The sequence below is a fragment of the Archocentrus centrarchus genome, chromosome 6, assembly GCF_007364275.1.
Source record: "Archocentrus centrarchus isolate MPI-CPG fArcCen1 chromosome 6, fArcCen1, whole genome shotgun sequence".
In the NCBI taxonomy this organism is placed as follows: domain Eukaryota; kingdom Metazoa; phylum Chordata; class Actinopteri; order Cichliformes; family Cichlidae; genus Archocentrus; species Archocentrus centrarchus.
In genome coordinates, this window is record NC_044351.1 from 35798408 (window position 1) to 35804407 (window position 6000).

The following is a 6000-nucleotide window of genomic DNA, read 5'->3' on the forward strand; positions in this document are numbered from 1 at the left end:
ACGTGGCCCCGAACCTCTCCCACCCCCAGGAAATATTATTCAATTCAATACAAAAAAAACAGCTGAGCAAAAATGAACAAGGCACCGTTCGTGGATCTGGCTTTATGGGCCTCATGCACCAAATCCAATCCATCAGCTTTCTCTGTCATGTCAGGCACGCATTACAGAGCACCAATTCAGTCCGTGCACAAGGTGACTTTAAGGTCCCTTCTCAGGCCACTAAGCCTGAAAAATGTTCAGCCTCAATTCAGGTGAGAACCAATACCCAGCTTGGGAATTCCCTGACCCACAATGCTTTGCAATACAAGAGGGTAAAATTTCCGTGTCCCCATTAATGTGCCTTCTGGGATGTCTCAGTTACCAAAACAAAAGCAGTGAGTACATTCATAGGATCTTCACTTTCCTCCTTTTCTTTACATGACGACATCCACTCTGTTACAGTAACACCCTTTCTTGTATTTCATGTATTGTGAAATAATATAATTTTCCAACTTCCACAATGTTTGAACCCAATTCCCCCGCAACTGTTAATAAAGTTTTCTTGTTCTTACTCATGCTTAGTTTTAGGTTTGTTATAACTGTCTGTAGTGTCTGCTATACTATCTGACCTATTTACTGTCTGTGGAAACTGTGGAATTTCCACTAGATTTATTACATTTTGGTGGGTTTTGAAAACCAGGCATTAGTAATGACCACAGCTGAGAGTACTCAGATTACTTTTTTTAACATTGTATTTTTTTTTTTTACTGTAAAAAATAATTTACATTTCTAATGTACCAATGCACCAGTATACCAGTTCAAAGACTGCTATGTGCACATTGTTCATCTTGAACGTGATACAGATTATCTGGGAATAATGTGTATTCTCTTACTGGTTGGTCAATGGTTGCTGGTGGTCACTAGATGAGATCGATCGTAAACAGGGTGCTGCACCTAAAACCTCCTTCTGATTACTTTGGTCTTTAGCAGTTGCCCATAGTTTGCACAGATGACACAGAGGGATAGTAAGACTTGAAAAAGTGCAACACAAACCAGAAATAGAGAATGTTTTTCATCCAACTAAAAGTTGCACTTTTTGAAACGTGCTGGCTGCAGCAGTGAGGAACAACTTTTACTTTGAAGGTTAGCATTCTCCATTTTCACAGGTTCCTTGAAGTTCAGAGAGTAGTGGTAGTGGTGAGTGTGGTGAGTGTTTGCAGACAAGTTGATGTCTTTGCATGCAACCTACAAGCAACTGTGGCAACCTGCTAGCAACCAAACTGGCCACAAGAACATTTCTGGTGCAGCACTGTATACCTCTTTGCAACCATTTTCACACTGCCACAGCCAGCAACCTCCAGTAACCACTCACAACCAGTCAGGGGCATAGCCAGCAAAACAGATGGACGTAGCTTTCTGGTCAGAAAAATTAAGCCTATGCGGAGGTGCCTATTTGAAAGTCACCAGATAGCTATGGCTGTCCGGTCCTATAAAAGTCCATGGGGAAAAGGCTTTCTTTTATGACATCTGTAAACATTTTTCTGCTGAGTTCTCACCCACAGTTCTAATCAGAGGATGCAAAACAATACAACACAACACAACAAACACCAAACACTTTTCCCAGGGCAATGAACAGGGAGCACAAGAAATTGTGAAAGACAGACAAAATGTAACATAATTAACCACACAACAGCAAAATGACAGGCTGACCATCATGCTGGGAATGCTAAAAGGCCAGGCAGCATAAAGGTGTGGTAACAGCTGCGTTCAGGAGGAGTAAAGACTGATGGAGGAGGAGAAACAGTAACAGATTAAAAGAAAACAACAAAACAAATCAAAAAGCCCAAGAGTGGAGTTGGTGTGTTTTAAAATTATGCTTTATTTATTGTTACGATGACATTAAAATGTTTTATATCGTAAATATTCCTGATAGAAAAATTAGTGAACAGAAATCTTTTATAAAAACCCACTTATGGAGAAATATTGATGACAAAAATACCATGAAACAACCACAATAATACAAAACACTACAAAAGTTTAGTCATAGCACACAGTTCTAATAATGTGTTAGTTTTGCATGTATCCAGTTTGTTTAAGAATCAAATCGAATAGAATGCCTTTATTGTCATTATACAGAATGTAAAATATTTGTGTGTGGTTTTACGTTAGCAAACTTTTACAGTTAAACTGTTACCATTTAACCTCACCTGCAGTATAAAGTGAGAGATGTGTTATATGGAAGAATATAAACATGATCTCACAGCAGAAGCAGGGTGGCAGAGCAACAGCTGAACTGCACAGTCACGTGTTCAGCTGATGAGTGATGAGCAGAAGTGGCTGATGGCAGATCAGTGAAGGAGGAGAATCTCCTCACCACAGCCAGCAATCTCAACACAACAACTGTTCTCAAACCAGATTAGGGGTGTGCGATATATATCGTCTACGATAATATTGTAATGCCATGTAAACGATGTGCGAGCTGACGTTATTGAGTATGCTAATGAGGATAAAAACAACAATCAAAATGCCTCGGGTTCACGCGCTCACTACTTTGTGCTTTAGTACAGGCTGCTGTGCGTGCACATCGAGAGTGCCCATACTGCCTGAACAACACACCTAAAGCTGGAAATGAGTGAACACACTGCACCATAATTCCTGGGCGAGGAGGTGGTTTGCTGTTTGCAGACTTTGTAAGAAAGCGGATAGCTCGACAACGAACCTGTTCCATCATCAACGAGTATGAGGACTATGAAAAGTTTCGGGAACTGTTGTCCAAGATAAACCTGAATATTTGACTCAGGTGTGTTGAAGCAGAGACACATCTAAAACCTGCAGGACACCGGCCCTCGAGGCCTGGAGTTGAAGAGCCCTGTGCTAGGGGAATGTGTTAACACAACACAAGTAGCAGCCACTGACATCAGAAAATGTGATTATATACAGATATCAGTCAACAAGACCAATGCCAATGCCAGCATCTGGCATTCACATCATTTTCTCTATAAAATAGCTAAAGATATCCTTCACAGCTGACTACACACACTCCCCATTTACATGTATATGACACTACTGCATGTCAGTAACTTCTGCCTGCTCTCGTATGGCAGGTCGTTTTAACATAAAATCTGATTCACCACACTTACATTCCAGATATCTGAAATTGATTTATGACTAGACGTATTAGTAAATTGAGATATCTCTAATTATGTTTTGACTAGTCAAAATACCTATTTGAGATATCTCTAATTACATTCTGACTAGTCGAAATGACGGCAGATTTAACATTCATTTGTTTGGCGGCTTCAATTCAAGATATCTTCAATGAATTTCTGACTATCTGAAACTCACATTTCAGATATCTACAATTAAATTATGACAATTAAATTATGACTAGTCATAAAGTTAATTCAAGATATCTTGTTTTTTTATTCTCACTAGTCATAATTCTAATTAAAGATATCTTAAATGACACCCTAATTTAAGATATCTTAAATGTATTTTTAGATAGGTGATATATAATTTTGACTAGTGCAAATTAAATTCTAGATATCTTGAAAGCAAATAATGACTCGGCAAAACTAAATTAGAGATATCTAGAACTGTAATTTTGACTAGTCAAAATGCCTTTTAAGATATCTCCAAATGAATTACAGACATCTTGAATTGGACGGCTTTTCTATTTAAGATATCTTAAATTAACATTCTGACTAGTCAGAATGTTAATTTAAGATATCTTGAATTACGGAGCATTTTGGCAGAATGTTTATGAGGCAGTTTATTAAAACGGCCATAAAATCAGAGATTCTGTGCAGATGTCTTAAGCAGTCTTTAAGTACACGATTCTCGCGCTCTCCGCATATCCCATACTGAAGAGCTCTTTCTATATTGTTATATTTTATTACAATTTTGTCCACAATGGCCAGCACCATTGCAGCCACCTGAAATTCTACACAGGCAATTGTTTGGACAGCTCAGTACAGCACAAGGGGGCTTACATGCAATCGTTAAATTCAGACATCTAAAACGTAATTTAGACTAGTCATAATTACATTTGAGATATCTTAAATTGTAATTACAGATGTGTGACCCATCAAAATGTAATTGAAGATATCTTGAATTATTATTCTTACTAGTCAGAATGTAATTGCGGATATCTTAAATTACCATTCTGGATAGTCAAAATGTAGTTTTAGATATCTGAAATGTAATTACGGATAGTCAGACAAACAGATTTTATGTTAAAACGGCCTGCCATAGCTCTCTCCTGTCATTGTCTCTCTGTGCTTCTCTTTTCTCTCCCTCTCCAACCAGTGCAGCAGATGTTTTCCTCTCCCTGAGCCTGGTTCTGCCAGTGGTCTCTTCCTGTAACAAAAAAAAAGGTTCTTCCTCCCCACTGATGCCAAGTGCTTGATCATAGGGGGCTTTCAGATTGTTGGGGTTTCCATTTAATATTGCAGGGTTTTTACAATCTAAAACACCTTGTTTGGCAAAGAAAAACAAACTAATTGTGCTGAAAAAGCCAGAATCAGGAAACTGTTGTTAAAAACCGGGTTTTAAAGTGGTTTCACACTAAGTTGCTGCGATCTCCAGGTATACCAGCTATTTCAGCTATTTCTCATAGCTGTTAACCCACAGGCTGATCTCACTGGTCTTTAGCCAGTCTGCTTAGATGCTTAACTGAAGATGAAGCTTTTTTGGTAAACCTGGCATCACAGCAAAGGTGTGCGTCTCTTCCACATTCTTTAGTACAGTAATAATCCATTCTTGAGATCGCATGTGGAAAAAAATAAAAGTCTGTTTATTCGTATAATTACAGGAAAAGTGGTGGATGATACAGCTGCCGGATAATAATGTGTCTCTACACCCTTAAAAAACGTGTCCTGTTTTACTTTGAAGCCATCTTCTTCCATTAGAAAGCACCTTAAAGCGCTGCAGCTCTGAACGAGGCTTACACCGCCTCCAATCACATCTGTCAGTTCATTAACATATGAAAAGTTATGAAGCCACGGAGGAAGCAGGAGCTCATCCTGCCAGCTCCTCATCATCGGGGCGCACTGACAGCTGAGAGGAAGCAGCGCTGAACAAACACGCACGTTTCCCGGAAGGCTCGGAGCTCCGTAGATTAGAGGGGGGCTCTGTGGACCCATTTTAAGGCAAACGGGGACTCCCAGCATCATTCACAGAGGCTTGTGTGCAAGCGCAGCCAAATCCACATCCAAACCCGTCTAAAGGAAAAGCACCGAGGCTTCCAGGAGCCCGAAGCTTTGACCCGAGAGTTATTCAAACGACCGCAAACCCGCTGCGAAACGGCATTTACCAACCATAGAACAAGCTTGGAATACGAGAAGTGATATTTGACAAGCTGACAACAGAAGTAAAAGGTGTACGTACATGAAAACATCCGGTACCAGACGGAGAAATGCAGCCGCCGTTCACCGCTGCGCGTACGCGTCGCTCAGCGCTCCCCTCTACGTCTTCTTCGTTTTCTTTAGTGTCAGTTGCTAAACAACTTTAACAAGCATTACCGCCACCTTCTGGACAAGAGTGTAGCTCAAAACCATTAAATTCTCCTCACCTGTGTTCACTAAGGGTCTCCGTAGCTCCAGAAGAGCTGTGCTGCAAACACAGTTAGCATGCAGAAGAGCAGGTGTAACAACAGGTTCACAGTGTAGTTATATAGAAACACTGACTGTTGCACAAGACCAATCATACAGTGACGTTAGCTCATTCCCAACCACCCCAGCATGTGCTGGAAACACAGGTGTGGTGCTGCATACCTGCACAAATAAAGCATTCACAGTTAACTTTACTAGCCATCAAGTATCAAATATAAACCCTCATCTGACATCAAAACGGACCATGACATATACAGACTGCACAAATGGTGCTTGATGCAGAGGTCTCAGACTCCTATCCCTGACAGAGGACAAAACTAATTGCGGGCACTTGTTTTGTGGACTTTGAGAAGTCATTTGACTGCATCCCCCGGGATATGGATATCCTGTGGAGTTGCTGCTGGAGTAT

At 40.4% G+C, this 6000-nt stretch overlaps 1 protein-coding gene across 3 annotated transcripts in view; it reads right to left on the reverse strand.

Annotated features, from left to right (window-relative positions):
* The window catches only part of kiaa0513 (KIAA0513 ortholog), a 54751-nt gene extending 49287 nt beyond the window's left edge, over positions 1-5464 (reverse strand). For all 3 annotated transcript variants that reach the window (XM_030731673.1, XM_030731675.1, XM_030731672.1), the window contains exon 1: positions 5368-5464. The gene's annotated coding sequence lies outside the window, so the exon portion shown is untranslated. The remainder of the gene's footprint in view (positions 1-5367) is intronic.
* Between the last annotated feature and the right edge of the window lie 536 nt (positions 5465-6000).